General features: G+C 39.4%; 1 long non-coding RNA gene and 1 pseudogene across 5 annotated transcripts in view; one reads left to right on the forward strand and one right to left on the reverse strand.

Moving 5' to 3' along the window:
- Positions 1–15,264, forward strand: part of LOC306642741 — a 30,936-nt gene that overhangs the window by 13,766 nt on the left and 1,906 nt on the right. For 3 of the 4 annotated variants that reach the window (XR_013758651.1, XR_013758652.1, XR_013758653.1), the window contains exon 3: positions 8,623–8,741. This is a non-coding gene — a long non-coding RNA (uncharacterized lncRNA). Of the gene's footprint in view, positions 1–8,622; positions 10,381–15,264 lie in introns of those variants that run through there. The other variant, XR_013758654.1, reaches the window with a different exon arrangement.
- The window catches only part of LOC306642702 (olfactory receptor 2T27-like), a 40,458-nt pseudogene continuing 35,623 nt past the window's right edge, over positions 10,430–15,264 (reverse strand). Inside the window, exon 2 of the transcript XR_013766864.1 lies at positions 10,430–12,611. The product of XR_013766864.1 is annotated as an olfactory receptor 2T27-like (transcript). The remainder of the gene's footprint in view (positions 12,612–15,264) is intronic.

Genomic DNA, 15,264 nt, shown 5'->3' on the forward strand with positions numbered 1-15,264 from the left:
ACTGGCTGAGTTTTGTTTTTCTCATTCTGTTTGTCTCTCTACTGATTTGGAGATTATGTACTCTATTTTCTTTTACTAGTCACTATAGAAATGTTAACACACACAATTAAGTTTAAAAATCTAAAATTAATTCAATTTAATACTAGGTTTTGAAAGGTCAAAAAATCTTGGTCTCTTTCCCCAGACCACCCCTCTCATTCTCTCTCACAGAAGTACTTAGGAAACCATCAGAAATTGTGTCTTTCTTACATCCCAAAATCTTTTCTTCTTTCTGGTTTCCACACAGCTCCAAGAGTACAGGCCAATACGATTGGTGGCCTTGTTTCTCTTGAACATGGTCCTTTCTGCCTTATGCTGTTGGTTACTAATAACCGTAGTCACATGCAGATACCATCACCTGTTGCTCCCATTATCAGAGATGCTTTCTAGCAGTAGGGGTTGTTGATTTCCCTCATCTGATGGCAGACCCCTTTGTATGTGTTCATCTTCCAGTTTGGCTACTTGGCCCATGTACGTATAAAATGGGGTGGACATCTGTTTGATTTCCCTGTATTACATGGATCTCTCTAGAATTTGATTATTTTTGTGAGCCTCTGGCCAGCTAGGTTGTCCTCTATGAATTACAGTGATTCTGAAAGACAGGGGTCTACATTCCACTCCCTCTGCTCAGTTGCCTCCTCTTTTCCTCTTTTACCACTGCCCTACAGCCTGGACTACAGCCAGGCCTGTGCACCTCCCTATGCAGCTGCTCTTCCTTCTCCTCCTTCCATTACAGAACGTTCAGAACTTTGTCTCAAACCTCTAACTTATAAACAAGATCTTCTCTGTGGAAACATCCTCCTAGTCATCAGAGGTTGGGGGAATTCATCAGGTACACAGAGGGTATATGTGTCTTTTAAGAGTTACTTTAATGTGGCTGGCAATATAGCTTGGTTGGTAGAGTGCTTACCTAACATGCACAAGGCCCTGGGTTCAATCCCCAGCACCACAAAACAATAGTTACATTTGCAATTCCAGATAGCCAGTATTTAGAAGCAACATGACCAGAAAGGAAGAGACAATGAAGCTGGATACATAATCAGAAGCTAATGGAACAGTTCTTTGCCAAAAATTACCATAGAATTTGCTCATTTTTCCTGCAAATGGCAGTGCAGGCTGGAAGAGGCAGTATAATAATGTTTTCATCTGCATCCTGCAGCTCTTCTGCAAAGAATGGCAGCTAACCTGCTCCCATATGCTCAAAACCATTGTCACTGTGCTCAAGAGCAATGAGTGGGTTTGGTGCTTATGCCTGTAGTTAGAACTGACTAACTAGAATTATTCTTTTCCATGCTTTTTCATCCTTTGTTGGTGGAAAGTAAATATTTCATGTAGTTTTTGGTGGCTTTTACTTTGTTTAGGATTTTGATGTTTTATTTCCATGGTGGATTTCTTGTTTATAGGTTGGCACAGATCTCAAAATATTATTGACCTCCTAACCATTTTAAAGTGTTCTGGGTAGGCCACTCTGAACATGGAAGTGGATATATTCTAAAATAAAAACTTTTATATTTATGTGTTTGAGTTTTAGCTATGACTACTGCATTGGTCTGATAACTTTAGTGTTTTTTTTTTAAGTCTATATTTGACTTCAGTGTTCCCATAAAATAAATGATTGAATTTTTCAGTGCTTTTCCCATGTGACTCTTTCCAATAGTTTTCCCTCCCAAATTGCTTGAGTAGTAGCTGTCATGATTCTTGTGAACTGGCCATTATGTCAGAATGATTTAATTAGTGCCTGAGTTGTGCAGGTGTTGCTCTTGGAAGACCATTTTTCAGACTGACATCCTCCTAAGCATTTGTTAAATAATTAGACCTCAAACCTCTTTTCCATCAAGGGCTCTCAAAAGTACTATCAGATATTCAGAGCTTCAGAGACATAACACAGGCACTATTATAAGTACCAGAACCCTGTTAAGCAAAGCTCAAGAACTTTGAATGAGGGCAGGTGAGAGTCAAGAGTTTTCTGTCCCCGGGGAATGTTCCTCCAATATCATTGTCAAGAACTTGCATAACATAATTAATCAAGGAGGGATTTTGATTGACATTGGATGTCATTCTAGCATCACAGGATGCAGGATCACTAGGGGAGTGTCATTTATGGGACATGTGTGATTCTCCTTCTAACCTGCAGTCATGGTGCAAAATGTGTTTCTTCTGCATTTGGCAATTGGGAGGTGTAGTAATAAAGTGCATAAAAATTAGCACTACATTTAAAAATGTTGATTAAATATGTAATAAAAAATCAAAGCATCCCTCTTTCACTTATGTCTACTTGATTTATGAGGAGGGTAGTAATGAAAATGTAAACACTTCAGTGGTTCCAAGAGCCTCTCCTTTGTGCAGAGCTTGGCAGACAAGTAAAGGAATTATTCTATTGTGCAACTGAGGCATGAATGAGATCAGAAAGTCTGAACATTTCAAGACATTTCCAGGAGAGGTCCTTCTGCTGCCAAAGGTACACTCCACTATGGTTGCCTTTGGTTTCCCTTTCCCTTCTCGTTTACATCTCCAAACCTCCAATTCCTTATCTATGAAAGGGAATTGAGGGGCCATCATGACAATGACATTATGTGTGCACATCTGTGTGTATGCATAAAGATAAACATAGATCTTTTTGCTGAGGTCCAGAACTGGTCTCTTCATTTTAAAATCACCTCCAGAGAAATTGCACCAACATCTGATTGATTCCATTATTGTACCATGACCATTTTGGAGTCTCATTGAGATAGTATTCACTTCCCTGTGCTTAGGAGCTCACAATGCCTAGAGCACTGGGTGTTTATGGCCCCAGATTGGTGAGCTCTGTCCCACTTCTCCTTGGATCCCCTTGTTCTGTGATGAACTATCTCTCACTTAGGTCAGACATCTTCTTACTTTCCCTCATTCCATGCCCCTGTCTTTGTTGCTGGAATCCCCTGCCTCTGCATGGAGCCCATTTCTTTTCCCTTTCATCTTTCCTAGTTCTTCTCCTCAATTCTCCTAAGACCAGCTCAAGACCTTCCTACTCATTGAAGCCTTGACCATGCAATCCTTCAGCCCCTCCATGATGTCTTCTTTCTCCAAATGATCACAGCAAATCAGAGCAATTGTGGTGGAATCTAGCCTCTGTTTATGTACTTCTATGTAACATTTGCTATCTATCTCTTGAGTATTGTGAATTGGCTGCATATTTTCCAAGTAGAAGAACTTTTACCTTTGGTGTGGAATTCACAGTGTCTATTCCTGTGCTTAACATCAGTAGGCATTGGCAGTTGACCATTTTGGACAGGGAGCTCCTTGTAGAACCTTCTTGTGATATATTAATACCAGCCAGTTATGCAGAAGTTTAACAACCAGTTAAAATCTCTTCATTTTAAAAATGTTTATACAATGTAGTAGATTTCTTCATAGTGCTGGTGAGGGTAACCAACGTATTTATCATCATAGTAACTAGCATTGTTGAGCATCAGGCATGGTCCAGGCACTGTGTTAAGCTAATCCATGTATTTTCTCTTTGAAGACTCACTACAGCCCCACTCAGTATGTACCTGAGGAAACTGAGGCTTAGAGAGTTTGGTTTCCATGTCTCCAACTTGTGAGGGATGATGGGACTTAAACTCAGAACAGCTAACTCTAAGGCTAATGACATACTTTGGGTACAGCCTGGAAGTAGAATCTTCCTCCCCATCTCCCTTGTACTTTGGGCTTATAGCACCTGTAGGGGTAGTGGAAACAGAGAAATGGTAAGAGCCAGGCATCTAGGTATGTCAGATAGCAGGAGGAAGCATGACATTTTCCTCCTAATTGTGAGTAACAGGAATAGGAAACATAATGTTTAGAGATTTGCCAAGATTTAATCATTTTTATTCTTAATTTTCCCCAAATATAAAGAAATGGTAAAAATGTTGGGAATTAAAAAATTGACTGTAGGATGTTAATATGAGAACTTTTATCATGTTCAGTGACCTAGTTGAGTTTGTTTCGTTTGTATGACTTTCACTTTATTTGAAAGCATTGACTCTCAGACTTCAGCATAGATTTGCTCTGTTTGGTACTGAAGAGGTATTGTAGAGGAAGGCCATGCAAGATCTATGCATATTTTTCCTTTGGCATTGTGAATCAAAGAAAAGTCATATTGCACTTAAACCATTGTAATACTTTGTTTACATTAAGCAGTGCATATGTGCTCAGGTCAAGGTATAGTGGAGATGAGATGCTGCAATTTCTTGCCAGTGCTTAATATGTAGATGAAAATATTTCTTTAAGTCAGTCTCACAATTGTACAAACTTTAAGAATCAAACTAAAATCTTCTAGGGTAAAGGCAAAGTTTAAAGTGGTCAAGATTCTTTAAAGCTTTTTAGCTTTTGTGCATGTGTGATTTTTTTGTGTTTAGAGTTCTCTTTTCATAGTGAAATATTGCACTGATTGTCATAGGAATGCTAATAAAAAAGTCACCCTTTAAAAATACTTTTTGGTGCTTACTCTGGCAGAAAACTAAAAAATATTTTTTGTTTATAGCACAGTTAAGTACTTTGAAAGACTTCAATGACAATGATTTAATGGAAAAATCAATACATCATTATGCTCTTAAATCCAGGTGAGTTGAGGGAGAAGTAGGATGGAGGGACATGGATATGGAAATGGGTATGGATATCAGCACATCTACAAAATGGGATTTTGGTTTTATGGGATATAATTTTTCTTCATTTCAGCATTCTGAATGTGTGGCACACAGTTTCTTTAGCTTATTTAGGTAAACCCCCTAAAGCTGTTTCTTCAGTACATACCCCACTAATCTAAGAAACTGCCTAAATGAATCTCAAGTGGATATAATGAAAAAAGAGCTGCTTGGCTTCTTTATAAAGACAACATGTGTGCAACAACCAAGGTTTCCTAAAAGTTTTTAATTTGGGAAGCAGTGTAAACTACAATAGCCTCTCCTGTCTCCCATGATGAACTTTTATAATATTTTACAACAGCTAACTTAACTTGAGTGCACAGTTCTAATGAAAGAAGTTGTAGGGAAAAAGGGAGAGCTGAAACAGGTGTAAATATTTGATGTCTTCATAGACCTGACAAACTGCTGTACTTTCCTAAACTCATACAAAACAAAAAGTGAAGAAGTATAATGCAGAAAACTAAATTATACATAAAGTTGTTAAACCTCACCCTTAACTTCTTTTTAGATGTTTTTAGTTGTAAATGGACACACTGCCTTTATTTTGTTTATTTTTATGTGGTGCTGAGGATCAAACCCAGCGCCTCACACATGCTAGGCAAGTGCTCTACCACTGAACTACAACCCCAGCCCACACTTCACTTCTGATTGAGGGATTGCTCCCATTGTCAGTGAGAGCAGAGGCAAAATAAAAAATAAATAAATAAATAAATGAAAGACCTGGTGGCATTATACATTTTGGTCGGAATGTAATTACTTAGCAGTTTGTTCAAAGTTCTTGGGGACATGAAAAATGTTATCCAGCTGCTGAAAATAAGAAATGGTCATGACACACAGTGTCCTTGTGAATTCGGAATCTAACCCTCGCATGTGTGGGTGCAGGACCTAGAAGGGGCTCACCACTGGTGCCAATGTATTAATCTGCATAACCCCATCATCCCCAAACTCTCCTGTTGAAATATTTACTTTTCTTCTTGACCTATTTTTCCACCAGAGATGTATCTATGGACATAAGCCATGGCATTTACTTCTTTTATGAAGTGGTTTTTTTAACTGCCTCTTTGAAAGTGTGCTTGACTTGATAAACTCTTTAGCAGGGTTGCAAAATCCCCCTTTTCTAAGATCATATATTCTGGAAAATGTTCTCATAATGGCACCAGCCAGTGACTCTTAAGCAGTAAGTGTCTGAGATGAGAGAGTAGCTGAGCAGCAAGGCTGTCACTACTTCGGCCTGTCCAGGAAGCTTGGCTGAGTAATAAATTGAGAATCAGCGATCACTTTGGCCTCAGCCTTTTCAGCAACTCCATCCTTTCTCAAGAGATGCAGGAAGCATTCAGAAACCTGGGAAATGGGTGTCAGGTCCCAATCATTCAGTTAGAGGGGGAATAGGGAAAGAAGGGCACATAAGGGTCATCTAGGAGAGTCTGAGTGGTGTTCACAGATGTGTTTAAGGAAGGTTCTCCTAACATACTAAGTATTGATACAGTCATTCCCATTATTGATTCAATATTGAGTGTTCAATGTTAATTACTATTAAATTTAGATCTAATTATCAGACTGTACAGAATTTTGTAGTGTTTTTAACCAAATAAAAATTATTCTTTTGGGATCTAAGGCTTGGGGAATCTTAGACATCACACCAAAGCACACCCTAAAAGGAAAAAAATCAGGAAATCGGACTTCATCAAAATGTAAAACTTTTGCTCTGTGAAAGATACCATTAAAATAATGAAAAAAACAAAGCTGCATGTTGGGGGAAAAATGGTAACCTACACATCTGACAAAGGACTTGTATCCTGACAATAAAAAGAACTCACAAAACTTTATGAAAAATATCAATCCAATTATAAAAAGGCAAAGACATGAAAGATGATTCACCAAAGAGGCTGCATGGGTGGAAAATAAACACAGGAGAAGATCATCAACATGATACACCACTGTAAAAACACAAATTAATGAGGTATCATCGTACACATATCAAAATAGCTAAAATGAAAAATAGGGTCAATACCAAATGCTGATGAGGATATGGAGAAACTGCATCTGTCAAAAACTGATGGTGAAAATGTAAAATGGTACAGTCAGTCTAGAAAACAGTTTGGCAGTTTTAAAAAATTAAACAGATTTACCATGTGACCCTGCAGAATCACCTCTGGGCATTTATCCCAGAGAAATGAAAACTTCCATCTCCACAAAGCCTTATAAATTAATATCTGTAATAATGTTCTTGTAATAGTCAAAATGTGGAAACAGTTCAATTGTTCTTCAGTGTGGAAATGGGTAAACAAACTGGTATATATCCAACCACGGTATATTTACTTAGTCATGAAAAGGAATGAACTATTGATACATACAATAACTTGGATAGATCTAAAGGTCACTGTCCTGTGGGAAAAGGGCAAATACTTCATGATTCCATCTAGAGAACATTCTAGAAATGTTATAGAAATTATAGAGATGAAGAGTAGACTTGTGGATGCTGGGAATTATGAGTGGTTAGGTGACTATGAAGAGATTTCACAAGGAATTTCTTTGTGGTAATGGACAATGTATTTGCTTGGGGTGTCAGCTACACAAACATGACATAAAACAGCATAGAGTTACACAGAGGTTGTGACAGTTTCAATTTCCTGGTTTTTATATTGTCCTTTGGTGAGAAATACATGAGACCTCTCCATATTGTCTTCACAACTTCCTATTAATCTGTATTTACTTAAAAATTGAAAGTTATCATTTGGTGTAATTTAAATTTTTTAGAGTTGTTAGTTAAAACATGATGTCTTAACTCACTGGTACTAATAGCTATTCATTAACATTAATTTTAAAATATACTGGGGTCTCTTTTCATGAACTTAAGCTATAATGAGAGAGAGTAGGATTCATATCAGTGAAGCTGACCTCTTGGAGAAATTTTAGGTAAAACACTTATCACTGTATTTGGAACACAGCAAGTCAGCTGTACTTGTGCTATTATTAAAGTTATCTGTTGTTTTTATTAAATGTTCTAAGATGGTACTTTTAATAATATGAAGCATCATAGTTTTAGTTTAATCTCAAACCTTGTAGTTAAATAAAAAATTGAACACTGTGCCCCAATATTTTAATCTAATATCTAGAAACTTGAATTAGGGCCAACTCTTCACTTTTTAAAAAACAGCAGCAGATTCTAAATACAACTTTGGCTACTTCCTTTTAGCATCTGACCTTGGTTCACTTTAACTAATTGTTATCCTTTCAGCAAATTGCGATTCTGAAGAGAAAGAAAAACCTGTACTGTAGAACATTGGAGGAATTTTTAAAATTATGAGTACATTGCCACCCATGTAAAAAGTACCTTTTTTGTATTGGTGGCTCAAACTTGATGGTAATTTATTTAAAACTAGATGAGTATGAGTACTTAAATTTTTTTCAGAAGCAAGATCAAAAATATTAAATTTAAATGCATTTATGATGAATGATTCTTCTGATTTATACATTTAAATATATATATGTGTATATATATATGTCTTACATATATAAATCCCAGTTATTTATTCACTAATAGTGACAGCTGTTCCCCATATGATCAGGTCGATGCCAGGTGCTAAGGGTGCTATGTGCAGAGAGGTCAAGCTCCTCCCCTTTTGTAGCTTATAGTCTAGGAAGGATGTAAATATTTGTGACTAATTCTCTGTGCATTTCCATGAATGTACATGTTATGCTACTATAATAACATTACAGTTCTGTGTCTATGTGTACTAACTCTACATGTCTTTTCACTGATGTTTATTCATTAGTTTTAACATAGAAAGCACTCCTGTTGGATCATTTAATTATTACATATCCTATCACAAAAACTGAAAGACAAATGCAGTAAATTCCCCATGACCACAGTTATAAATTGGTCAGAGCTGATATTTAAATTCATGTCTTCTGGTTCTAGGTGCCTTCAGCCCCGTGTCATGAGCAGAGGTGGATGGAGGATGCAGTTTTCCCCAAGTGAGATGCAGTAACCGATAATGGACATGGCAGGTGATGGAAAGGAGGAGATCTCCTCATGAGGTATGGGCAGCGCTCACCTGTAGTGAGAGAAGAGATCCCCTCCCCAGTTATCTGGGGATTCATCAGTGAGCCTTGGTTTGGGTCTGTAATCTTTTCCATCTCTTTCACCCTGCAAAACCCAGTGGTGCTTCCAGGATTGGAATTTGATACTGCTGTTTTGTTTTTATTGAATCTACTTTTTTTTCTGTTATCTTTGTCTAATGTTGTTGTTGCTAGCTTTCCATTTATTATAATGATACAAATTTTCCTTTGCAAATAAATCTAGGTAAACATACAATATTTTTTAAAAAATATATTTTTTAACTGTAGATGGAAACAATATCTTTATGTTTTTATGTGGTGCTGAGAATTAAAACCAGTGCCTCACACATACTAGGTGAGTGCTCTACCTCTAAACCACAGTTACAGTCCACAATAGTTTTTAAATCATAAAATAACTCACAGGAAAGTGGCTGGGTTAAATTTGTAAAGACCTTGTGAATTGCATTGGACTCCTCCTGTCACTGTGACTTGCCTCAGGAATTCAAATTTCCTTTGTCCCTGCAGCTACCTGTAGCTCCCAACCCCTTTGCACGTTAAGAGATGAATTGCAGTTTCTAAAGAGTGCATTCAAAAAACTGAGGCGTTCCACCCAAGGACTAAAATAAGATGATGTATCTGTCTTGATTGGTGAGTTCATTCAGTGTTCCCGAGGCAGGCTGTCCCTTCCTCTGTCTCTATGGTTGAGTGATCTTGTCATGGAAACTTTCACTGTGCCAGAACTCTGCTCTTTGGCTTAGTTTAGAATCATCTCTTCATACATATTGACTCTAGCTGAATGTCAAGGCTGATGCTAAGACTTTCCTGACAAGCAGTCTGAGTAACTCTGAAGTGGTGGGAGCCACCACATTTAATATGAAAGAACATTTGGATAAAAATCAGTCAAGAAAGAAGAGCCTCTGTGACCACCCCCCCCAAAACCATTTAGTTAAAAATTTTCAATAAAACTATTTGCTTTTACGAGTACACATTGGGCTGGGGTGTAGCTCAGTGGTACAGCGATTGTCTAGCACACCTGCGAAGCCCTTGTTTTGATCTCCAGCACTACAAAAAAATGAAATGAAAGTGAAAAATAAGAGGAGACATTGGACTTTCTGACAGAGTAAAATGAGATGTAATTATTTTTCACTAAGCTAGTTGAAAAGATATTTCTAACCTTGTTTTCTAAATTTTAAAATAATTCTCTATTGTAAAATCATCCTTTAATCATCACCACTTGGGTATTGCAGTAAGACTCTGGGAATTGTACTAGAGATTTTATAAATTAATACATGTCAAAAATAGAGTCACAAATCGCACATTGAAATTCCTTTTTCTGCTACACTATTCGTATCCAAGACTGTCATCTCTAAATAAGTATCCTTATCCTTTCAATCACATTTGATAGAGCTTATGTGCTCTGATTTCTGAGGTGAGGAATTTTAAATTCCACAGTTCTCTGAGGAGCACCACCAAAAGAAGATATTTGCTTTTTTTTTAATTAACAGAGGGGCAAGAATAAAACATACACCAGGGGTGGAGGTGGGTGTAGCTCAACGGTACAGTGCATGCTTAGCATGTGGAAGGCTTTGCATTTAACCTCAACACCAAAAGAACAACTACCCCCTAGTACTGAAAGAACACAGTGAGTAAATGTGTCCTGTCATACCTCAGGCTTTAGCATTAGAACCAGAGTCATCAGTAGTAGCCTTTATTAGGCACTTACAGCATACTAGTTACATTGCACAGGTTGAATCTCACAGTCCTTCCGGTGGTTATGTGATCTGTAGGGAGACTTGCTAGGTTTTCAAATAAGAACATGACAGGGGACCTGGCATGCATTAAGGAGCTCACTGTGAGACAAGCATACAACTGGAAAGTGGTAGAGGAAACAGTTAGGAAGCCACTGCAACGGTGCAGGCAAGAGGTAAGTAAGACTTAACTTTTCTGGCTGCTCTCAGAAGGAAAGGAGAGGCTGGATTTTTTGCAGAAACATCCATTTGCCTTTAGCTGTTTTCAGGTTAATTTTCCCCAGGGAGGTACTCTTCCTTGTCTCTGAAGACCTGGGTGCCTCTAATGCTGGCTAACTGACAAATTGGTTTCAAGTCAGAATCAAAGGTGGAGGAAACTACAGTTCTCCAGCAGAGTTAGCATCCCAAACTCTCATGGTATCTGCATCAGAGGGGAAATGAAAATTACTATCACTGAAATGTGGATGGTATTCCTGGAGGGAAGGCCTCAACCCAGCATGACTTGTGGAAATTACAAAACATTTGAATCAGATACTTTCAACTACCTTTAAAATAGTCTTTTTGTTTGTTTGTTTGTGACAGGTTACTCACTGATATTACTGTTTTGACACCCCATCTGATTATTTTGGCCCTGGAATTCCCAAGATAATACAGAGAGAACAGGGACAGATCCAAGTTCTAGAATCTTTTAAAGATTGGTTGATCTCATTGATAATCAGAATAATCAAGAAATAGGCAAGCAGAAATCAAAAAAGTAAACTTTGACTTAATTTTAACTGAAAAATAAAAACACTACTATAAAACCCTTGCTGCCTGTTCTCATTCAATAATAAGCAGCGAGGACCCTTTGAGGGAAGACAAAGTCTGCAAATTTGAGTTTCAAATTAATGAAAATTTTCTGCAAGATGAGCCCTTGAAAGTCCCCTTCTGGGTCAAATTTTAGGAAACCAGGGACTTCCCGAAACTCCAATCTGAAAACTTCATCACACCTATAGAAAACAGAGTCCTCCAGGCCTAAGAAGGCATCCCAGTCAACAGGGAGCCCCAGGCACTGCTGAGGGTTAGGGTTAGCAGCAAATGCAATTTCTTTAGAAAGTGGTTACCTTTCCCAAGGACAAACACTTCCCTAGAGCCCTCTGCAGGGCTCCTGTGACATCCTTATTCTTGAGACTGTAGATGAGTGGGTTGAGCATGGGCATAAGGATGGTGTAGAAGGTGGACATAGCTTTGTCCTGCTCAGGTTGTGTTAAGAGTGGGGCAGCATGTCCACGTAATTGGCAGCCCCATAGAAGAGGCTGAACACCACCATTTGAGAGAAGCAGGTGACCACTGACTTGCATCACCCCTCTGCCTCACTCATCCTGTAAACAGCAATGAGAATCCTGGTATATGAGGCCAAGATGACAGAGAAGGGGATGAGGAGCATCAGGATGCAGCAAACATACATGGCTGGCTCTTAGGCTGACATGTCCCTGCGGGAGAGCTTCAGGAGGGCAGTGACCTCACAGAAAAAGAGGTCTATTTCCTGAGAGGTGCATAAGGGGAACTGCATGGTAACTGGGATGAGCAGGAAACCATCTGCAGACCCACCCAGGTAGGCTTCCACCAGGAACAGCAGGCAGATGCTGTGGTTCATCAGGACAGGGTAGTGCGAGGGTTGCAGATGGCTACAAAGTGGTCATAGGACAAGAGTCCTGGGAGGAAGAACTCTGTCCCTGCTAAGGTCAGGTAGAGGAAGTGTTGGGAAGTGGTGCATACTGCAAAGGAGATGGCCTTCTGGTTCTTTGCCTGGTCCAGCAGCATCTTGGGCACAATGATGGAGGTGTACAGGAAGTTCATGAGGGAGAGCTGACTGAGTAGGAACTACATGGGGGTGTGGAATGGGGGCGGTCCATGCAGATGAGTAGGCTCATGGTGGTGTTGCTGGCTATGGAGATCACAAAGACAAGGAGAATGAGGGCAAAGAGAAGTCAGGGGAAGTGGCTGCCACTGAACAATCCCAAGAAGACAAAGTCAGAGTACAGGAAGACAGTGCCCCACTCCACAGTGTTGCAGGTTGCACAAAAGAGGAGGGACACAAAGCTGGAAAATGCCTGATTGACTTTATAGCATCACGATGTGGCTCTTCAACAGATTAAGGCTTGTGGTTCTGAGCTCATGAAGCTTGGAAGAACAGCCTGAGCAGGTTTCACACCCCACCACAGCATCATCCACTCAAGGACAGGACATGACCTTGCCTTGCTAACTTAAAGGTCTTGATGCAGCAAGTCCACCTCCTTTTGTTTAAGGACATTCATCTCTCTCTCTCTCTCTCTCTCAAGCACAGCCCTAGCCTGGAGAGGAGCCATCCTGTTGATTAGGGTAGAGTGGATGGTTAGGCAGAGAGTGGCTCTGGCCTCCCCTTGTACCAAGCTCTGGTCCTCACACTGCAGAGTCAAAACCACATGTCAAGAGCACATGGTCTGCCTACAGGGAGACCACCACGATGACCTCACCTAATGTGCACCATTCTTGAATGTTTGCACACTGTGAAATTTGATGCTTAACATGTTTATCAGGCATTTGGTATTTCAAGGCAAAGACCCTCTGCTGAAATGTGAACCACAGAGCTCTCAACTGTGAGGAGAAATCCAGAATCAGCAGCAAAAAAACTGCCAAGAGGGAAGTAATATTTAGGATCAGGGACTTTTATCTTACTTTTTTCCCACAGAAATCTATGGATTATTAACACACAACTTACTAATCTGATGAAGTGAATAAATGCAATAATTAATTTGTAAGTTTTTAATACAAAAAAATGGAAAAGTAAACTGATTTATATAATATTAGAAGTTATTATCTCCCAAGGTACCTGATTCTTAAATTTGAATTTAGATCATTCACATACAGCCATTTCAGTTAAATAATATTTTACCAAATATGTGAACACTATGTGTCACTTGGTCAGTTTATTTTGACATCATAGAGACCTACATTGTGCAACCTGGTGTCCAGAAGTCCCATGATGCTGTTGAACACCTGAAACATTACTTTAAAACTGAAGATGTGCTATAACTCTACAGTAATTACAGAGGTCTGGTGACTCACAAATATTAAATTATTTTCCCCCACACCTCATAAAATACTGGAGAACTTTCTATCCGTGCCACAGAGGAAAAAAGTGAGGCTTAAGGAGAGTCAGAAACTCCTCAGGGCACAGGGCTCTGTGGGAGCAGGTCAGTCTAACTGCTCTAGGCTGGTTTTCATGGAGCCAATGTGGACAGAGAGTGTCATGACTTAAACATGAATGAAACCAGTTAGTTCATCAACACTTCACCCTGGGTAAGTCAAACCTTTAGGTTCTGAGTGAACCTAAAAGAGTGTGCCAGATCTGGTCTCTTCTTGCACAGAGCACAGAGAGGAGAGACATGAAGAGCCCTTACAGTGTGTGTGGCCTGGGTATCCTTCAAGAATGGCTTTGAGCAGAATCTCCAGGGTTTTGACTTCTCTCTGGCTGGTGCACAAGAGAAAAAGAAGAGGGCAGGACAGGGAGAGGACAGGGAAGTGGCAATGCAAGCTGGAACCCAGGGCTGCACACATGAGGTCCAACTAGGACCATTTGTACACTTTGCCACAGACACCAAGAATGGATGTCAATCATGGAAAGTGAACCTCAGCTTGCTCTACCGAGAAGACCACTCCATGTGCACTGTCCAGCTTCCTCACTCCTGAGATGATTGCAGCTTCCCAGCAGAGCTCCTCTCTAGATGTTTTCCTGATGTCTGCCCCATTCTAATTTTGTCTTCTTCTCCCCACTGTGCTAAACCTCAGGGAAAATTAAAGGCAAACACTCAGCAGCAATCCAAATGATGGGGAGAGAGAGAGAGAGAGAGAGAGAGAGAGAGAGAGATGCCCTTCCTATCAGGGCATTGTCCCCAGCCCTGACCATGAACATTCCTGGAGCTGAACTTGCTAACGAGACCCTGTAGACTTCCCACTTCCCAACCTTGCTCACAAAGGGAAGGGAGATTGAGAACTCCATAGTTCCTCAGATTTAAGAGCATCTTCCTTTCTCTCTGTCAGTGTTGTCTCATTTCCTGCATTTAAGCAATTACAAAGGAGTATAATAGCACTGAGGAATATATGGAAATAAGAAAAAAGGAAGGAATCACCTGGAATACTCCATGCCCCTGTATAAAAATTGTTCTGTCTATTCATAACTCATGCTATTCTATTCCATTCCATTATTTATTTATGGTGGTGCTATAGATTGAAATGCTATCCAAGCACTCTACCACTGCACTACACCCCTATGCATAATTTAAAACTTTAGCATACTTCAGTCTGATATGTAGTTAAGATAACTTTTCTGTGTAGATGTGCAGTGTCTGTTCATAATACTTGGTTGTTAGACAAGCACATTGCTTCTAAGTTTGCTTATGAGACACTGTATCATGAGGTTGTATCATGAGGTTGCTCCTCTGGGTAAGTCATGGAAGGTGGGTTATTGGACTTTAGAAGCCCATCACCAAATTTCTAGAAGAGCTGATGACCAGTGATGTTGGCCAACCACAGAGCACACTCAGGGCTTCGTGCTTGCCCAGCACTTAGCAAGAACATCTAAATGTTCATTAATATGATTTTTGTTTCTGATTAAGAAACTCGAGCATATTTTCACACATATATTTTTTCTGTTGTTTACTTTTGGATTTCATTGTTCATGACATTTGGCCTCTTATATGTTACAGATTTCTCAAAATTGGCATGCTCTACTT

The sequence above is a fragment of the Sciurus vulgaris genome (genome assembly GCF_902686455.1).
Source record: "Sciurus vulgaris genome assembly, chromosome: 13".
NCBI classification, from domain to species: domain Eukaryota; kingdom Metazoa; phylum Chordata; class Mammalia; order Rodentia; family Sciuridae; genus Sciurus; species Sciurus vulgaris.